Raw genomic sequence first — 22221 nt, 5'->3', positions numbered from 1 at the left:
CCGGAAACTGTCACAAAGTTCTTCAACAAAGCGGGGTTTGGGGGTCAAGAACAATACGATTCTGTGGCCATCGGAGTTCAAGAAAATGCAGCAGCAGTTGCTGAATTAACGAAAATGCGAAACATTTATGTAGCGAAGATGATTACATTCGAAGTGATGACTTTCTGTCAACTCACTCCACTTTCACCTCAGCAACAGATTTAATAGAAATCCTCAACACATAGGACGCTGAAGAAGAAACAAAGAAAGAAGAAGAGGAGCAAACTGATGTCCCTAGAAATATTAATGCGCTTGAAGAAGCAGTTGCATGCATAAACGATATTATGCAGTTTGCAGTACACACAAATTCTGTCAACGTGCTGGAATATTGAATGGTGCAAAAAATAGTCTAGAAAACAAAAACAATTTTGAACAGGAAATTAAACCAAGTATGTGGCAAAAGGAGTGAAATGTGAAGCAAATAAACAAGGGAGTAATATGTATGTAAATACTGTGGTGTCACCGCCAGACACCACACTTGCTAGGTGGTAGCCTTTAAATCGGCCGCGGTCCGTAAGTATACGTCGGACCCACGTGTCGCCACTATCAGTGATTGCAGACCGAGCGCCGCCACACGGCAGGTCTAGACTTCCTAGCACTCGCCCAGTTGTACAGCCGACTTTGCTAGCGATGGTTCACTGACAAAATACGCTCTCAATTGCCGAGACGATAGTTAGCATAGCCTTCAGCTACGTCATTTGCTATGACCTAGCAAGGCGCCTTTACCAGTTACTGTTGATGCTGTAAAACATGTACCGTCAAGAGCGATGTTCACCAATTATGGGTTAAAGTTAAGTATTCCAGCAGCTACGTACTTTTTTTACTAGTCTCAATTCCTTTAACTGTTCCAGACCTCACGCCAGCCTGCGTGAGCTTAAACGCGTGCCTTTCGGCTTCCTCATAGTGGGTTGGCGGTCTCGCCAATCCATAACAGTTGGCGACGATGCTAATTCGCATTCGTAACTATACTGCCCTGATTTACTTGTGTAATGGCTTCGGCACAATCTCCAGATGTACTGTCCGAATTTTATCGCTTACAGAATCAGCAGACGCAGGCCTTACTGGATGCCCTTGGACAGCTCGTCCAGGGTCAACGTGCAATGCAAAACGATGCGGCAGCCGCCGCTCCACCGCTACCGCTGCCACAACTCGCAGATGCACCACCTTTTCGTCCTTTTGATGCGGCACTGGAAAGCTGGATGGAGTGGTCACGCCAATTTGGATTCCATCTCGCCGCCTACAGAATTCAAGGTAACGGGCGGCAGCCTTTTTTGTTGGCATCCGTCGGCGTCCAAACGTACCGTGTGATAGTCAAATTATTTCCCAGACGCGACGTAGCAACTTTGTCCTACGACGAAATTTTGTCTGCATTAGACGCATATTTCAAAGAGTCAGTCAATGTAGTTGCGAAAAGGTATACCTTCTTTAATACAAAACGTACAGCAGGACAGACTAATAGAGAGTGGGTTGCAACCTTGCAAGGCCTTACTAGGGATTGTGCTTTTGAGTGTCAATGTGGACTTGGACATATTGGATCGGCAGGACACACTTGACTTTGCTCAGGAATCATTTGAAACTTCGCCACCTGTGTGTCAGGTTCACCAGCCCGCCGGGCGAGCTGCACGGAACAGTAAACAGTCCTCGCGCCCGGCCGCGCCAAAGCCGCCTGGCTCTCAGCCACATGTACTGCGCCAGCAAGCAAATGCAGTGAAGTCATGCCTGTGGTGTGCTACTAGACATTCGCATGAGAATTGCCCATCACGCCAGGCTATTTGCTTTTTCTGTAATAAAAAAGACCATGTTCAAAGTGTTTGCCAGAAAAAGCTCAGATCGGCCACCCACAACCTTTCGTGGCCCTTTGCTTCACGCCGGAATCGGAATCGAATCAAGGATACTGAGGCTCGTGAAACTTCGCCTATGGAAATTCATGTAGTTCATTCCACTTCGCCCAGTGCTACTCTCTCTAACAGTGACAGTGTTCGTCCCACAAATAGTGTGCATCGACATCGCTGGAAATCCCGTCAGGTCGCAAGTGATTCTGTACCAGTGTCAGTTCACGTTGCACGAGACAGTCGCTCTTGTCGTCAGCAGGACAATAAGCTTTTTGTAGATTTGGACCTTAATAGCAAAGTGATACCATTCCAGCTCGATACCGGAGCTGCAGTTTCACTGATCAATCAAGACACGTACAAACAGCTGGGCACACCTCCGTTGCGTGTCGCAAATGTTAAGTAGTTATTCAGGACAAGCGATCCCTGTGTTAGGACAGTGCAGCCTTCTTGCAACATACAAGGGACAAACAAAACTTGTGTCATTTTACGTACTTTGTTACTCTGCTACAGTGAACTTGTTTGGTTTCGATTTATTTCAGTTGTTTAACTTGTCTATAGTCACTCAGGTCCTATCAGTGAACCAGATTGTGCCTTCAGACAGTGTTTCTCGTCTATGTGAAGAATTTGCTGACATTTTTGCACCGGACCTCGGTTGCGTTACGAACTATAAAGCACATTTGGAACTGAAAGTAAACGCGCAACCGAAATTTTTCAGAGCGCACAATGTTCCCCACGCATTGCGTGATGAGGTCGCAAAAACATTACACGATTTGGAATTACAAGGTGTAATTGAACGTGTGCAGGCTTCTCTCTGGGCATCACCCTTAGTAATTTTGCAAAAACCTTCGGGAAAATTGAGACTTTGTGTGGACTTCAAGGCAATAGTGAATCCACAACTAGTGACTGCAACTTTTCCTTTACCCCGCCCGGAAGATCTTTTTGACAAACTGTGCCCGGGCAAATATTTTTCGAAGTTGGACCTAGCAGATGCGTACTTGCAAATACCGGTGGACGACGAATACCAGCGCGTTTTGGTGGTTAACACGCATCTTGGTTTGTATCGATTCAAACGACTGCCATTCGGGTGTGCATCCGCCCCTGCATTGTTTCAGCAATATCTACAAACTGTTTGTGCGTCGGTCCCTACTGCAGCAAACTATCTGGACGATATTGTGATCTCCGGAAAGACGGAAGAAGAACATTTAGCCAATTTCAGAACATTATTTCAGGTCTTGCGACAAAATGGTCTTCGCTTGCGGAAGGACAAATGTGTGTTTTTGCTCGTGCTTTGCCATATCTGGGACATGTACTTAATGCCCAAGGCATACATCCCAGTCCAGACCACCTCCGTGCCATACAAGACTTGCCTTCGCCGCAGAATTTGATGCAGCTACAGAGTGTGCTGGGAAAAATTAATTATTATCATCGCTATGTGCGCCACGCCTCTTCCATTTCAGCTCCGCTTCATCGCTTACGCCGTAAAGGTGTTCCGTTCGTCTCGACGACGGAATGCGAACGCGCCTTTCGCCAGTTGAAATCGGCGTTGCTTTCCAATACTTGCCTTACGCCATTCGATCCCCAGAAACCCCTTTTGTTGATGGTGGATGCATCGGATTTCGGGATCGGTGCTGTGCTTGCGCACAAAGATGGTTCGCACGATCGCCCTATTGCCTTTGCGTCCAAATTGCTCTCGTCTGCGCAAAGAAATTATTCACAGATCGAGAAAGAAGCATTGGCTCTCGTATTTGGTGTTACAAAGTTTCATGATTTCTTGTATGGTCGTCACTTTACCATCATCACCGACCACAAACCTTTGACATCGCTTTTTCATCCGACCAAGCCTGTACCTCCACGTACAGCGCAAAAATTCATTCGCTGGTCTATTTTCCTCTCGCAGTACCGCTACGATATCTTGTATCGGTCCACTGCTAAGCACGGAAACCCCGATGCGTTGTCCCGTTTGCCTGTTGCTGAGGATAGAGCATTCGATTCTTCCGAACTTGCTTGCATGTTCCTTGATGCGGAAACCGATGACGTGGTCGAATCGTTTCCGATTGATTTTCGTCGTGTAGCTACAGCCACAGCTGCTGACCATGTCCTTGCTACCGTTCTGCGTTTTGTTGCCACGCAATGGCCCTTGTCAAAGTCACGGATCGGGGATCCGTTGGTTCGCCGATTTTTTGCTCACAAGGAGAGACTTTTTGTACGACGTGGTGTTTTGCTGTTGCGTTCTGATAATGATCAGTGCAGGGTCGTGGTCCCACGTTCGTTACAGTCCTCTGTCTTACAGCTTCTCCACCAACGACATTGGGGTATCGTGAGAACGAAACAACTTGCTCGTCAGCACTGTACTCGGTTCGGAATCGATGCCGCGATTACGAATATGTGCTCCTCTTGCATGGTGTGTGCCAAACAACAATCAGCACCACCCCGAAAATTCTTTGCATGGCCAAAAGCCACTTCCCCTTCGCAACGCTTACACATCGATTTTGCTGGTCCATTCTGGAATGCTCGATGGTTGGTTGTGGTAGATTCATTCAGTAATTTTCCTTTTGTTGTCCGGATGTCTTCCATGACGTCATCTGCCACCATCCAAGCGTTATCCGCTATCTTTTGCATTGAAGGTCTTCCACAGACAATTGTTTCCGACAATGGCCCACAATTCATGTCCGCAGAATTTCTGTCATTCTGCAAGGCCAATGGTGTTCAACATCTGACATCCGCGCCGTTTTCGCCACAGTCAAACGGTGCCGCTGAACGTTTGGTCAGGACTTTCAAGTCACAGATGTTGAGGTTGAAAACGTCGCATTCTCGGGAGGACGCGTTATTGCTCTTTTTGTCTTCGTATCGCTCTCAGCCCTGAGATGGTCGGTCGCCGGCTGAGTTGCACCACGGTCGCCCTCATCGAACCTTGAGGTCTTTGCTACATCCGCCGCATCAGGTTCCTGTGCAGCGGCAGACACCTGCTTTTGCCCCAGGCGACGTTGTCTACTATCGCAACTGTCGAGGTTCACGGCGTTGGCTCGAAGGGCGCATTCTTCGCTGCCTCGGCCGCGCTATGTATCTGGTTTTGGGGCCTCTGGTGAGGTGCGTCGGCATCTCAATCAGCTGCGCCTCTGTCGTCGCACGGGATCTGCCGCTCCCCGTCTGCTTTCAGCGACGGTGCCGTCCGGTTAGCGCCCTGGGGACCCATCTACTGGCTCGCCTCAGCCCCAGGTGTTCCCGACGCTGCCTTCCATTTTGCCCCATGGCGACGCGCTGCCGCCGCCGCCGCCGCCGCCTGTTCTCCCGCCGGCGACGCCCGCAGTGGACGCGTCGCTGCAACCGCCGAGCACCTCCCTGGGTCACGCGCCGCCGATCGCTTCCCGTGACCAGTTGTCCTCCGCCACGGAACTCTTGCCCGCTCCGGACCATATGTCGTCTTCGCCCGTCGGGTGCCCCGGCCCGATGGAGGTCGACCCTTCGGCCCCTCCTGTCTCTCTACGGGCGCATACACCGCATGTTGGCGTGCACCCTGAAGCAGGTTTTCAGGCGTTTCCTAGCTCCCCTCGGTCCGAATGGCAGGGTGCGGGTGGCACAGCCTCGCCTGTTGTTAGGCTCCCCACCTCGTCGCATACGCCAACATGGGGTCCTCTGCACGGCGGGCGGAAGCCTTATGCCACAACCGTCCGCCGATTTGCGGGGGAGGAATGTGGTGTCACCGCCAGACACCACACTTGCTAGGTGGTAGCCTTTAAATCGGCCGCGGTCCGTTAGTATACGTCGGACCCGCTTGTCGCCACTATCAGTGATTGCAGACCGAGCGCCGCCACACGGCAGGTCTAGACTTCCTAGCACACGCCCAGTTGTACAGCCGACTTTGCTAGCGATGGTTCACTGACAAAATACGCTCTCAATTGCCGAGACGATAGTTAGCATAGCCTTCAGCTACGTCATTTGCTACGACCTAGCAAGGCGCCATTACCAGTTACTATTGATGCTGTAAAACATGTACCGTCAAGAGCGATGTTCACCAATTATGGATTAAAGTTAAGTATCCAGCAGCTACGTACTTTTTTTACTAGTCTCAATTCCTTTAACTGTTCCAGACCTCACGCCAGCCTGCGTGAGCTTAAACGCGTGCCTTTCGGCTTCCTCATAGTGGGTTGGCGGTCTCGCCAATCCGTAACAAATACAGTAATAAACGAACTTAAACTTCGAGTAAAAGTTTGTAAATGCAGTGTTATTTATCAACTAATACAATAATCCAGTGTTCTATTGACCAATATACAGTAAACAAACATCTACTGTGCTGAAGTGAAGGTACGTAAATGCAGTACATGCATAATTAAAATTTTTACTGTACTTTTGTGCATGATACCTGATAAATTTTACTTAGCCCAGTGAGCTTTGTGTAAACTGGAAACTTGTCCAATTTGAAAATTATTTTAGTCCCAGGCGATTCCGTTTTGAGCAAGTTTTATTGTACGCGGCAGTGCTTTATTTATACAAATATTTGTATAATTGAAACTTCCTGGCAGATTAAAACTGTGTGGCGGACTGAGACTCGAACTCGGGACGTTCGCCTTTCGCGGGCAAGTGCTCTACCAACTGAGCTACGCAAGCACGACTCACGCCTCGTCCTCACAGCTTTAATTCCGCCAGCACCTCGTCTCCTACCTTCCAAACTTCACAGAAGCTCTCCTACGAAACTTGCAGAACTAGCATTCCTGGAAGAAAGGATATGGCCGAGACATGGCTTAGCCGCAGCCTGGGGCATGTTTCTAGAATGAAATTTTCACTCTACAGCGAAGTGTGCGCTGATATGATATTTTAGTCCCAGGCGATTCCGTTTTGAGCAAGGTTTATTGTACGCGGCAGTGCTTTATTTATACAAATATATGTATAGTTGAAACTTCCTGGCAGATTAAAACTGTGTGCCAGACCGAGACTCGAACTCGCGGGCAAGTGCTCTACCATCTGAGCTACCCAAGCACGACTCACGCCCCAGAAATTATTTTCAATGTGGAATATCCTCTAAATGTTCTCATGAAAACTTAAACAATTTAACTTTCGCTTTATGTAAAGGGCGATCAAAAAATTTTCGTTTGAGGCCATTGCAGCAGCTTATATGCGACCTAACGTGACTCCGATGCGGGTATACATGAAGTGATAAAAGTCGTGGGATAGCGATACGCACATCATATACAGGTGGCGGTAGTGTCGCGTACACAGGGTACACGGGACAGTGCATTAGCGGTGTACTCAGGTCATTCACGTGACAAGATGTAAGGCGTGATTGTGGCCTCACGACACGAAGTAACAGGCTTTGAACGCGGAATGCTAGTTGGAGCTACACTCAAGCGACATTCCATTTCCGAAATCGTTAGGGTATTCAGTATTCCGAGCTTGCAGGTGTCAAGAGCGTGCCAAGGATACCAAATTTCAGGCATTACCTCCCACTACGGACAACGCAGGGGCCGACGGCCTTCACATAACAACCGACAGCAGCGGCGTGTGCATATAGTCGTCAGTGCTAACAGACAAGCAACAATTGCGCGATGTAAGCGCAGAAATGAATGTGGGACCTACGATGAACGTATCCATTAGGACAGTGCGGCGAAATCTGGCGTTAATGGGCCGTGGCAGACTACGGACGCGAGTGCCTCTGCTAGCAGCACGACATCGGCTGCAGCGCCTCTCCTGGACTGCTGACCATATCGGTTGGACCCTAGACGACTGGGAAACCGTGGCCCAGTTAGATTAGTCCCAATTTCAGTCGGTCAGAGCTGTGGTAGGGTTCCAGTGTTGCACAGACTCTACGAAGCCAGGGACCCAAGTTGTCAAGAAGGCACTGTGGAATCTGGAGGTGGCTCCAGAAGGTTGTCGGTTGTGTTTACACGGAGTGAACTGGATCTCCTGGTCCAATTGCACAGATAACTGATTGGAAATGGTTATGTTCGACTAACATTTTCAGCCATTCACGGACCTGACGTTCCCGAGCAACGATGGAATTTTTACAGATGACAATGCTCCATGTCACCAGGCTACAGCTGTTTCTTATTGGTTAGAAGAACGTTTTGGACGATTAGAGCGAATGATTTTGACACCCATATCGCCCAATATGAATCCCATGAAACATTTACAGGGCATAATCGAGAGGTCAGTTCGTGCTCAAAATCCTGCACCGCCAACACTTTTCCCAATTACGGTCGACCACAGAGGCAACACGGCTCCGTATCTCTGCTGCAGAATGCCGACGGCTTGTTGAGCCCATACCGCGCCGGCTGCTGCGCTACGCTGGGCTGATCTGACACCGTATTAGGAGGCACCCACGTCACGTCACCTCACTGTACAAGCACCGATATCTGCTCAAGCAACTGGTACGTCACTCTTGTTTTCCCCACTGCATGCTATAAATACGGAAATGCGACCTATGGCGGCTTTATTACCAAATGCGTCCATACAGGATGAACGTGTAGTTACTCTTTTTGTGGCTACCCAGCGAGAAACTGTGGTATCACCGCCAGACACAACACTTGCTAGGTGGTAGCTTTAAATCGGCCCCGGTCCATTAGTACATGTCGGACCCGCGTGTCGCCACTGTCAGTAATTGCAGACCGAGCGCTACCACACGGCACGTCTAGGGAGACGTACTAGCACTCGCCCCAGTTGTACGGACGACTTTGCTAGCGACTACACTGACGAAGCCTTTCTCTCATTAGCCGAGAGATAGTTAGAATAGCCTTCAGCTGAGTCCATGGCTACGACCTAGCAAGGCGCCATTAACCATTTCTAGAGAGAGTCTCACTTGTATCGTCAAGAATGCTGTATACAAATGATGGATTAAAGTTAAGTATTCCAGCAGCTACGTACTTTTCTTTATAGCAGTCATTACGTATCCTGTTTCAGACCTCAGCAAGCCTGCGTGAGTTGACGCGTGCATTTCGGCCTCCTCTTGCAACACAGTGTTGGCTCTTCTGCCAACACTACAGAAACATCGGTAGACAGCCATCGCAGAACGAAATATGCGTATGTGGCCGAATATCTGTCGGACGCCACCGCTGCTAAAAACTGCGCCAAGTGGTAAAACAGTCTCATTATAACGTAGGTCCCCCTATCGCAAGTGTAGGAACGTAGAAATTAACAAAATGGCTCTGAACACTATGCGACTTAACTGCTGAGGTCATCAGTGGCCTAGAACTTAGAACTAATTAAACCTAACTAACCTAAGGAAATCACACACATCCATGCCCAAGGCAGGATTCGAACCTGCGACCGTAGCGGTCGCTCGGTGCCAGACTGTAACGCCCAGAACCGCACGGCCACTCCGGCCGGCAGAAATTAACATCAGCCGAAGAGAGAGACACGCTATCTCCTGCCGGCCGTTATGGCCGACCGGTTCTCGGCGCTTCAGTCTCGAACCGTTCGAATCCTGCCTCGGGCATGGATGCGTGTGATGTCCTTAGGTTAGTTAGGTTTAAGTAGTTCTAAGTTCTAGGGGACTGATGACCTCAAATGTTAAGTCGCATAGTGCTCAAAGCCATTTGAACCATTTGAACGCTATCACCCGCCCTCTAGTCCTCTTCCCATGAGGTTATCACGCATTCGATCCCTTAGAAAAGGCCTTGGAGGTTGACAATTCTTGTCCGACGAGGATGTGCAGCAGACAGTTATGGAGTTCTTCACGCAGGAGGATACGGTGTAATTTCAACTTTGTATGTCGCTGGGATCACTGCCTCAATGCTCTCGGTGCATTTGCCCGATTAGCGTACCGATTGTGGTCTGCACGGCCTTCGAACGGGGTGCTTCAAAAATGACTTCACAACTTTAAAAATGCATATAAAGTTATTGAAAGAACATATACAGCTGGGTTTAGTGTCATTTTGTATGGAAACACATCAAGTTTTCTTTTTACCTTAACAAAAGATGTTGCAAGCGGCTTCCGGTGGCTATCCTGCAGATATCCCATCGGAAGTCAATTTCTTTCCAAACTCGCTGTTGCATTGCAGGTGTAACTAGCTAAGTGTCGGGATAAATTCTTGCTCTAGGTTCAGGCAGAAAAGCTGGTGCAGGAGATACAAACACGATATCCTTGATGAATCGCCATAAGAAACAATCGAGTGGTGTCAGGTCTGGGGAACTTGTGGAGGCCATACAAATGGCGCATCACCGCTAATCCATTGACTTGGAAAGCGGTCGCTGAGAAAATCTCGGACGTCAGCCAGGTAGTGGGGTGGTGCACCCTCTTGCATGAAGTAAACGTTTCGATCTTGGTCATCCTCGTCGGTCTGTTGTATCAAAAATTGTTGTAACATATCCAGGTACACTTTCCCGTTGATGGTATTTTAACTTTGACGATTGTGTAATCAAGCGAAGATTATCAAAACTTAAAAAATAATTAAGCTGATAGGTAAGGATAATGGACTTTGTTGCTCAGCGAAATGTTCATTTAAAAAACCAGCATTATTAGTCACTGATTATGAGACAGTAATTTCAGTGAGTGTTTCAAGATGCTTGTACATCAGAATGTTTTAATATCTTTGTGTGATCAATAATGTCGGCTCTTAGTTCCAGAAAACGTAACTGTGTTGTGGAAAAGTCAGTCAGTAATTATTTAATGAAATTAACGTGCTAATAAAACTTATTCTGCTTAACAGGAAATATTTATTTAAGAACAATTACAATAGCAGAAATATTAACAGTAGACATTACGGTAGGTTGCGTGAAGCTATTTATTACGAAAACTGAGTGCCAAACAGTTAGTAGTCAAGTGAATATGCTTAGCGCAATTTGCTTAACTGATTCCTCGATTAGATTTATTTCATGTTGATGTCTAATTTTATTGCGAACCGTGTGCACCACGACCGTATTATTGTCAATATATTTTGTATAAATGGCAGCATCGGTCGCACAGGTTGAAATCATTCATTTTACAGATCGATTTCGGTCACTGTGTGACCATCTTCAGTGGTAAACATACGTAAGAACCATCAGACATGATGATCTTAAAGCAAATGTAGCCCTATTTATAACCACCAAAAAAAAAAAAAATACAGAACAGGAAAAAATATACAAATATACACACTCTCGTACATACCAAATTTTCGAACCTTGTATTGCCACATATTTATAGAAAACATTTTCTATGAGGTGTAACATGTACTGTGATGATTATTTCCAACAAATACCTTCACATTTACTGCATACAGTAATTTTGAAATTGTAGGAGAACCTATCCAACGTTGCCGATCCAACGTAAAGTGAGCTTGTAGCTTACACAGCCAACTAGCTAAGCTCAACATAGCAAAACAAGCATCATGGTACTCTCTACATTCCAAAGCGTACAATACGCAGACATCAAATACAGCAAATACCATTTATAGAAAAAAACCAAAGCTTACATAAAAATTACCTTTCAAATCACATGAAAATTTTCTAACTTCAGAAGTCATAGTAAAACTTTAAAAAGGCAGTACAGGCATAATAAAAAATATAATAAATTAAGCCCTCTGAAGTAAAGTACAACATAAAAATTTTATAGGGATATACCTAATGTAAGAGCACATAGTAATATCTTAAAAACAAATACAGAAATGTTAACATCAGAAACAAATTTTTACATTTCCAAAAACATCGATTAAATAAAAAACATTAATCCTTTACAGTGGGACGTTACGCCCTCTCTTATCATATTTGAAGACTTGATCATCCTAATGAGCGACATTATCATCGTAAATTCTTAACAGGGATTTACAAAAGGTAATAAAAAGACATTAACAAAAATATAAAATAGAATAGTATGCCATATGATGCACTGGACCTGCAATACTGCTATTTTCCCGCGAGCAACCGATGTTAATTTCAATAACGACAAAATGGGTGACTCTGGTACCTTGAATGAACACATAAGCATATGCCAAATATACATTGCAAACAGTGCTAAAAATAGTAACTAAGACCCACCGTTTGCTGTTAGGAAACCTAATAAATACCTCATAGCAAAAAACTGCTGAAGAAGAGACTTGCGTAAGTTTGCGGTCATATATAGAATGCAGTAGCGTTGCACTGTATAGGAGCGTCGTGCCGGCTGATGTTGCGTCTCGTTGCCGGCCCTGTCGACGGACTTCCAGCCATGCATCACGATGCTAACCGTGATTGTGAATCAGAGCTCGAGTCAGAGCATTAATTATTACTTAAATACTTCCAACTATACAAAATTGTTCGCTCACACCATGAACTGGGACCGATTTCTGCAAGTAGTGCAATCTAAAGTAAAAAGTACTTAGGTTTATTATCTGAAATTTTACTGGCTACTTTTTAATTTTAATCATTTGACAAAATTCCTTGGATCGTTACTGCGCAATAATGATTCGGTTGTTTTTCTATTTAATTTGTTCTTCGGAACCGTTGCTTTTTTCCAGGCAACAAGTACATTAGGAAAACATGCTGTCAGTTATTTCAGTTATCCGTAAGTGTAGCTCCTTTTTTTCCCTTGATAGTGTTTCCCACATAACCCTTTCCTCGACGACTCTGCGAAGGACCTCTTCAGTTCCTACCTTATCAGTTAACACAATTTTCAGCATACTTCTGTAGCACCACATCTCATATTCTTCTACTCTCTCGTTCCGGTTTTCCAATAGTCCACGTGTTATTTTCTTACAATGTAGCGCTCCAAACGTATATTCTCAGAAATTTTTTCCTCAAATTAAGACCTGGTAGACTTCTCTTGGCCAGGAATCCCATTTGGCCAGTGCTAGTTTGCTTTTTATGTTGTCCTTGCTCCGTCCGTCATAGGTTATTTTGCTGCATAGGTAGCAGAATTCCTTAACTTCATATACTTCGTGATCACCAGTTACGATGTTAAGATTTTACCTGTTCTCATTTTTGCTGCTTATCATTACTTTCGTCTTTCTTCGATTTACTCTCAACACACATTCTGTACTCATTCGACTGTTCATTCTATTCCGCGCATTCTGCACTTGGTCTTCATTGAGGATAGCAATGTCATCAACGAATCTTTGCATTGATATCCTTTCACCTTGAATTTTAATTGCAGACTTGAACCTTTCTTATATTTCCATCATTGCTTCTTCGCCGTTAGATTGAACAGCAGGCGCAAAAGACTACATCCCTGTTTTACACCCTTTCTAATCCGTGCGCTTCGATATTGGTCTTCCACTCTTACAGTTACCTCTTGTTTCTTGTACATCTTGTATATTACCAGTCTTTCCCTACAGCTTACCCCTATTACTCGCAGGATTTCAAACATCTTGCACCATTTTACACTGTCGAACGTTTTTACCAGGTGTCTTAATTTCTGTTCAGTCTTATTTCCATTACCAACCGCAAAGTCAGAACTGCCTCTCTGGTCCCTTCACCATTGCTAAAGCCAAGCCGATCATCATCCAAGAGATCCTCAATTTTCTTTTCCATTTTTCTACATATTTTTCTTGACAGCAACCTGCATCGATGAGCTGTTAATATGATTGGGCGACAATTCTCGCTCTTGCCCGCTCTTACAGTTTTGGGAATTGTGTGGATGATGTTTTTTTCCCGAAAGCCCGATGGTATATCGCCAGTCTCATACATTCAACACACCAACGTGAATAATCGTTTAGTTGCCACTGCCTCCAATGATTATAGAAATACATGCGGAATATTATCTGCCCCTTCTGCCTGATTTGATTTCATGTCTTCCAAAGCTAAATTGTGATTCTGTTACTGGATCCCTTATCTCTTCCCCATCGACTCATGTTTCTTCTTCTTCTTCTTCTTCTTCTTCTTCTTCTTCTTCTCATAGAGGCCCTCGGTGTACTCTTTCCACCTATCGTCTCTCTTCTCTGCATTTGACAATGGAATTCCCGTTGCACCCTTAATGTTAGCGAGTTTGCTTTTAATTCCACCGAATTTCTTTATGCTGAGTCAGTCCTTCTGACAATCGTTTCTTTCCCAGTTTCTACACATTTTTCATGAAGCCACTTCGTCTTAGCTTACCTGTATTTCCAGTTTATTTGACTCCACAGTGACTTGTATTTCTGTGTTCCTAAATTATCTTTTGTACTACCTTCTCGCGTCGATCAGCTAAAGTATTTCTTCTGTTACTCACGGTTTCTTAGCAATTACCTTTCTTATGTCTAACTTTTTCTCTCCAACTTATGTGACTGCCCTTTTTAGAGATGCACATTCCTGTTCACCTGAACTGCTTACTCGCTTATTCATTATCACAGTATCTGTATCCTCAGAGAACTTCAAGCGTACGTCTTCACTGCTTAGTACTTGCGTATTCCACTTCTTTGCGCACTGATTGTTCCTGATTAGTCTTCATCATAACCAAGTTATTGATCTGAGTCTATATCTGCCTCTGTGTACGCCTTACTATCCAGTATTTGATTTCGCCCGCATCTCGTGGTCGTGCGGTAGCGTTCTCGCTTCCCACAAGCGGGTTCCCGGGTTCGATTCCCGGCGGGGTCAGGGATTTTCTCTGTCTCGTGATGGCTGGGTGTTGTGTGCTGTCCTTAGGTTAGTTAGGTTTAAGTAGTTCTAAGTTCTAGGGGACTTATGACCACAGCAGTTGAGTCCCATAGTGCTCAGAGCCATTTGAACCAGTATTTGATTTCGGAATCTCTATGTGACCATGACGAAATCTAACTAAAATCTTCCGTATCTCCTAGCCTTTTCCAAGTATACCTCCTCTTGTTGTGAATCTTGAACAGAGTATTCGCTATTACCATCCTAAATTTATCGAAGAAGTCGATTAATCTTTCTCCTCTCTTTTTTTCTATTCTTTCCCCCAAAACCGCATTCCAATCCCCCCTCATTGTAATGTATTCATCTCCCTTTATGTCCTGAATTATCTGCGCAGAACGCTCATATACCTGTACATGGTATTAAAAGACAGTAAAACTGTCCGTTTGTGGCTGGTCGGCAAATGATACTTGGCGGATGCGCAACCGTTTCACTGCCTTGTAATTCAATGTACATTTTTATCTGAAGACTTTTATGCACAGCCTAGTTCGAATGGGAAAGTTTTTTAGTGGATTTAATTTTATTTTACTGATGGCCACATATACCTTGTTGTATTGTACTGTATGGAACTGGGGGTCCACCGTAGCCCAAAGTGGTACACAACCACATAACAGGCTACAGCAGTCCACTCACCACACCGCCGCCCCACACTGAACCCAGGGTTATTGTGTGGTTCGGCCCCAGTGCAGCCCCCGGGGAACGTCTCACACCAGACGAGTGTAACCCCAACGTTTGCGTGGTAAAGTATGGTTTACGCGTACGTGGAGAAAGTGTTTGCGCAGCAATCGCCGACATAGTGTAACTGAGGTGGAATGAGGGGAACCAGCCAGCATTCGCCGAGGCAGATGGAAAACCGCCTTAAAAACCATTCACAGACTGGCCGGCACACCGGACCTCGACACCAATCCGCCGGGCAGATTCGTGCCGGGGACCGGCACGCCTGTAAGCCCCGAAAGCAGTGCGTTAGACCGCGCGGCTAACCGGCCGGGCTTATACCACGTTACTTGACGTGAGCTTTGACATTTGTCGTCGGTAATATGTTATTTTACGACTCCACGTACTTATGAAGTAGACAATTTTACAACTGCTGAAACCTTGGTCAAGGGTCATCAATAAATCTTTATCTCTTCAAATGGCTGGTTGATTTTCTCAAATCATGCAATCATAAGGACCTCGGCTGAGAGTAAGGAACTCGAAGTTACAACATTCCTAGAATGACTGATATGATTCTGCGATCCGACGACAATGATTGCCAAAAATTTGAGTTTCTAATGTTACACATGGCAGAAGGGCGTCTTTCTTCTCCCTACTCACGAAAATTCTAATGTTCACGGAGCACTTGGTGACCTACACCCGCCAAAGAAAATTGCAGATCTTATCATTTTTCAGTGCATCCTTGTGTTGAGCACCAGTGCTGTTGGTGACTCATCAGGTGCGCTTGTATAACGCGTCGTTGGAGAGCTGCTCCAGGCTGTGACTATGTCGAATACGATACCGGTGAAACCGAAGAAGTTACCTAGTGCAGACTAGTGCTCCAGTTGGAGCTGTAAAATAAAATAACTCCTGTTCACACCGATGACTGCGAGCCGAATTCAATGTATTTATCCTGCAAGCAGAAGCTGAAATGTCTCTTTAGTGCTGCGTGTTCTGGCGAAAGCGTCAGAAAAAATCTTACTGTTGTGGTTTGGCAAGACAGCCAACCCACTATGACAGGAAGCCGAAAGGCACGCGTTTCAGCTCACGCAGGCTGGCGTGAGGTGTGGAACAGTTAAAGGAATTGAGACTAGTAAAAAAAGTACGTAGCTGCTGGAATACTTAACTTTAATCCATAATTGGTGAACATCGCTCTTGACGGTACATGTTTTACAGCATCAATAGTAACTGGTAATGGCGCCTTGCTAGGTCGTAGCAAATGACGTTGCTGAAGGCTATGCTAACTATCGTCTCGGCAAATGAGAGCGTAATTTGTCAGTGAACCATCGCTAGCAAAGTCGGCTGTACAACTGGGGCGAGTGCTAGGAATTCTCTCTAGACCTGCCGTGTGGCGGCGCTCGGTCTGCAATCACTGACAGTGGCGACACGCGGATCCGACGTATACTAACGGACCGCGGCCGATGTAAAGGCTACCACCTAGCAAGTGTGGTGTCTGGCGGTGACGCCACACTTACAAGCAGTTATTCGATGACAAGGATCAGTTTTGGTAGATCGTTTTCCGACACAATAAGAATAAAATCTGATCATGAATCCAGTTGGATCCCCACTTCTCACTAATATTCCATAAAATACTACGTCCGAGCAGTCTGTCCAATGTCATTCCTGTATTCTCACGCCCAGAGGGTTTACGTGACTTCAGCTTGATTTGGCTCTGTCCTTTTGATGATTTAAATGAGCCTATTATTCATCCTAACAACATGTTTCACCAACCCTCCTATGATTTCTAATTCTTTTTCCACAACGGCCCGGCTGCAACTATTTTGGGACGAGAAGGATGTGGTCCCACACTTTATGGAATCCTCACTCATCTCCTAGCGTCTTCTGCCGAGAGCGGAGGGTCTTACGCCATCCCATTTGCCCCTGTTGTTTCCATAGAGGTCGTGCTAAAGGCAGAATGGTGCCGTGCCTCCTCCGCATTTCTACATAAAGTCTGTTCCTCCTCGCTAGCCGAGACATGTAACTTTGCAAAAACAGACAAAATGTCTTATGGGATAACAGCAATCAGTGATATTATAATGTTACTTAAAATCCGTCTTGATTGCAAAAATATTTTTTTTATTATTCATATGACCGGTTTCGGTTCATTCAGAACCATCTTCAGATCTGATATTTCAGTTGCAGGAGTAACCCGTCCAAATCCAGCAACTTTCACATGCTACGTCATATCTGGTGAAATGTGATCAAAAAGTCGATCGTCACAGATATATGTGACGTAGCATGTGAAAGTTGCTGGATTTGGACGGGTTACTCCTGTAACTGAAATATCAGATCTGAAGATGGTTCTGAATGAACCGAAACCGGTCATATGAATAATAAAAAAAAATTTTTTTTGCAGTGAAGACGGATTTTAAGTAACATGTAACTTTTCTTCAGGAAAAACTTTCTCGGGACATGAGATCGGCGGCCAAAGCATCCAGAATTTCTCCATCTCCAGCCAGGGCATATTGAGGGCTGCCTTACGCCGCAGTAAAACTGCGTTACCGCCGGTCGCGGGTTGTGTCGGCTCTCCGCAGGCGTCCTCACAGCCTCTTCACTGCACTCGGTGACCTTTGGTAAATGCTGTCCTGCCCGAAGGCACCTTTTCTAAAACATGTGTTTAAGGCGCCATTTCGTCGCTTCGCTCTGATGTCAGTCTGTGAAATTGCTAGCCCAGCCAACCGCAAATTTCAAAAAATAGAACTGCTACAAGTACCTGATGTGTTAGCAATGACAGTCGGTACGACAATTAAATCAAGCGAATACGTGAGTAATCCTTAATAAAATAAATGAATACATTATTTGCAAATCCAATTAATTCTGTTTACATATCTCAGCATATAATTTCCATATCAAATGTGAACAACGTGAAAGTGGACGAAACTGTCAGGTTCAGCGTCTTTCAAGATACTGCGAGCTGAACTTCCTTCAGCAGTTCACACATGTTGTGCACGAAACTCGTGTTTTACGTCATACAAACTATGTGCTAGGTTTGCAGTTTTTCAGAGTAGTCACCTACCAGTACACAACGCGAGCAAAGCAGGGAAATGCGACGTTAGGAGCCCAGCCGCCTCTCCACCAAGCGACACACCAATGGCAGGGATATTTTTTTTTTATTTACATCGGAACGGTGTTCCACACATGCAGCATTTTACACATCATAGTTACATCATGACAGTAGTTTGAATAAGAAAAATAGATTAATCTAGTGACCATATGAATAAAGAGTTATAACTAAGACCTAATAAAGTAAATATTGGCAGTATTTTCACAACAGCTGCTATACATAAAAATTATGATAAAATCAATAATAATAATAATAGTAAAAGAAAAAATGTAACGGTAATGGTAAACAAGAGAAAAATTGGTAATAATAATAAAGATTTGTACAGATGTACATTAATATATTGGTGTATAAAGTAGATGTTTACTGGTATAGCGAGTTTTGGGGAGGGAAGATTTAAGGAGGCCGCATCAGTTAAGAAACAAATTGGGAACCGAGGAAGATCTAGTAGGGAAGAAGGAAGTAATGGGGTCAAGGGCATTCTTGTGCAGAGGAAGGCATTACTGTTACTTAAGTAGATATGCCATTAACTGTTTCTTGAAGCCGGACATGATTTTAAGTTCTCTAATATAACGAGGGAGGTTATTCCAAAGTCGGGTTCCTGCTACTGTAAAGGACTTCGAGAAGGTGACTGAGCGATGTAGTGGAATAGAGAGGATTTTATTATGATGGGAACGTGTGTTTCTGTCATGTTGTTCAGACATGAGCGTTAAGGACGAGGAGAGATATGAGGGACAGTGTACTTTTATAAGATGGTAGATGAGACAGAGTGTATGGAAATGTCTGTGTTTGTCTGCACGCAGCCAGGACAGTTGTGCATATGCTGGTGAAATGTGATCAAAAAGTCGAACGACACAGATATATCGGACGCAGGCATTCGCGACCAGTTACAGACGTCGAGAATTTTCCTAAGAGAGATCTTGTAGGATAATATCGCTGCAGTCAATGATTGGGAGTATAAGCGTTTGTACTAATTCCTTTTTCAGATCGAAAGGGAAGAGTTTTTTATATTTTTGTAGGGCATGAAGGGATGCTGATGCTTTTTTGCACACTGCAGTTACGTGCCCTGTCCAATTTAGAATTTCATCTGTTATTACTCCGAAACTCTTTGCTGAGGGAGAGAAGTTGATGTTTGTTCCATTTAGGATTAGAGATGGTACGGGTTCCCGATGTTTTGGGCTAATGAGCTTAGAGTGACCAATTAGTACCGCTTGGGTTTTGGGTGGATTGACTTTTAGTCCTATGTTCTGTGCCAATTTTGTTAGTGCATCGAAATCAGTATTGAAATTTTCAATAGCTTTCTTAAGATTCATTGGTTTTGCACTTATTTACAACTGAAGGTCAACTTTCTAGTTCATTAACACTAAAAATTGTTCTCTTTTCGTTTTCGGTCTTAACCATTATCCTGTCGTTATTTGTCCATACGTTCTGCAGTCCAAATTTCGAAATCGCGCTCTTCAAAATGTTTAGTCTTTCAGAGGTCAGATCCTCGCGTACTGTCAGAACCGACTTCGCGAGATTCTTCTTTGCTCTGAAGATTTCAGATCTTTTCCTATAGGACACAAATTTTACTATTATAGGTTTTGTAGAATCTGGCGACCTACGACCTACTCTATGACTTCTGTCAATGTCACTCAGAGTCATCTGCACGCCTAGCTTTTCTTGGACAAGGTTTATCACTAGTTCATCTGTGTTCTCTCTGCTGCTCTCTGGAATGCCGAACAGTCTGAGATTATTGCGTCTCTGACATTTTTCGAGCTCGCCCGACTTCTCGATCAATTTCTGTCCGAGCAGTCGTGCTGTCTCCTCACTTGCTTTTAACGATGCGTCCAGTGCACGGATCTCGCTCGCATTCGCCTCCAGAGTTTTCTGTATTTTGTCCGTCACTGCTGCAGTGACAGCATCAGTGATGGTTTGAACAACGAGCCCGAGCGTCTCCTTAGCCTGCAGCGCGGCAATCATCGCAGACGTCACGAGTGCGGTGACGTCAGCGATGCCGGGCGGAGCGGCCGCAACTCCCGGTGTAGACTCCACCCCTGCGCTGTCGCCGGCCTGGTCGCTGGTTGCACTGCGCGTTGTTCGGGAAATTTCCATTTTTAAGTGCGATTCCGTGTAGCTGGTAGTACGAGATGCAACAACCGACACTTGGCACTGGATATACGACTTTAGTGTATGTAGACTAGCCTCACTGCTTAAAAACACCTCCAGATTTCATGTAATCTTGCGAGCCAAGCTAACGCACGTCACTCACTCTACTGAAGAACTAACAGTTCCTGTCGATTTGTGCCATGTGACCGAATATTCCAACCAATAGCGGCATCATGCTTGTTATGTCTGCTGCGTGCCGTTTTGGGAGCAGGTGGAATATGTAGCGTTAATTCTTATGTATTTTTTTCTGAAGGTACTAACTCACTGATGTGTTCATTATGGGTGGCAAATAGGAAACACAATAAGTATTACGACGCTAAGAAGCGACAGCAGTAGTTCTCTGATGGTACGAATTTTTCCGTGGAGAGTCAGAACCAGAGACAGTGGCTCAGTGTGCCACTGACTGCACCGTCGCCAGTTACCAGGCGCAATGTGTTCCCTCCCCCCCCCCCCCCCCCCATGTCTCTCTGCACAGGGCGCATCACGTGCCCGCCTTCCTGTTTGCACTCCACTGTAATGTTCGCTTACAATTGCCGTACAGTGACTGTTGAACATATACCGTCTGATCAAAAGCAACCGGACACTTACCAGTGAGCATTAAGAGCCGAAACTGGAGAAGGAAATAATGTTAGACGCTGGAGTCTGGTGGGAAGTCGACGTTCTGTCACATTCCAGTGGTGTTCTATTGGCTTCAGATCGGTACTCTGGGCAGGCCAGTCCATTTCAGGAATTGGTTTTTCGAGTCATCAGTCTTCTAACTAGTTTGATGCTGCCGCCACTAATTCCTTTCCTTTGCCAACTACTTCATCCCAAGAGTAGCACTTGCAACCTACTTCCTAAATAATTTGCTGGATATATTCCAGTTTCTTCCTCTAGTTTTTACCCTCCCCACTTCCCTCTAGTATTACGCAAGTTATCCCCTGATGTCTTAACAGACGTCCTATCATCCCGTCGCTTCTTCTTCTCAGTGTATTCCACATATTCATTTCCTCTTCGATTCTGCGCAGAACCTCTTTATTCCTTACCTTATCAGTCCACCTAATTTTCAACATTCGTCTGTAGCACCACATCTCAGTTGCTTCGATTCTCTTCTGTTCCGGTTTTTCCACTGTCCATGTTTCATTACTATACACTGTTGTGCTCCAAATGAGCATTCTAAGAAATTTCTTTCTCAGACTAATGCCTATGTCTGATACTAGTAGACTTATCTTAGCCAGGAATGCTCTTTTTGCATGTGCTAGTCTGCTTTTGATGTCCTTCTTACTCCATCCGTCATTGTTTACATTGCTGTCTTGGTAGAAGAATTCCTTAATTTCAACAACACTACGACCAACAATCCTGATGTTTCTCGCTGTTCTCAATTCTGCTACTTCTCATTACTTTCGTTTTTCTTCGATTGACTCTCAATCTATATTCTGTACTCATTAGATTGTTCGCTCCATTCAATACATCCTATACTTGGTCTTCACTTTCACTGAGGATAGTAATGTCAACAGCGAATCTGAACCACAGTGAACCTTTCTTTATTTCCATACTTGTTTATTCGATTTACTGATTGAACAGAAGTGGTGAAAGACAATATCCCTGCCTGATACCCATTTTAATCTGAGCTCTTCGTTCTTGGTCTTCGACTCTCATTATTCCTTCTGGCTCTTCTACATGCTGTATGTCACCTGTATCTCCCTACAGCTTACCCCTACCTTGCTCATAATTTCGAACATCTTGCACCATTTACATTGTCAAACTCTTTTTCCAAGTCGACAAACCCTATGAGCTTGTCTTGATATTTCTTTACTCTTGCTTCCATTATCAACCTCCTGGTGCCTTTACCTTTCCTACAGCCAAACTGACTGTCAGTTAACACTTCCTCAAGTTTCTTTTCCATTCTTCGGTAAATTATTCTAGTCAGCAACTTGGATGCATGAGCTGTTAAGTTGATTT

This window comes from Schistocerca cancellata, chromosome 6 (genome assembly GCF_023864275.1).
Source record: "Schistocerca cancellata isolate TAMUIC-IGC-003103 chromosome 6, iqSchCanc2.1, whole genome shotgun sequence".
NCBI classification, from domain to species: Eukaryota; Metazoa; Arthropoda; class Insecta; order Orthoptera; family Acrididae; genus Schistocerca; species Schistocerca cancellata.
Note: the sequence above shows the minus strand (reverse complement) of the source record.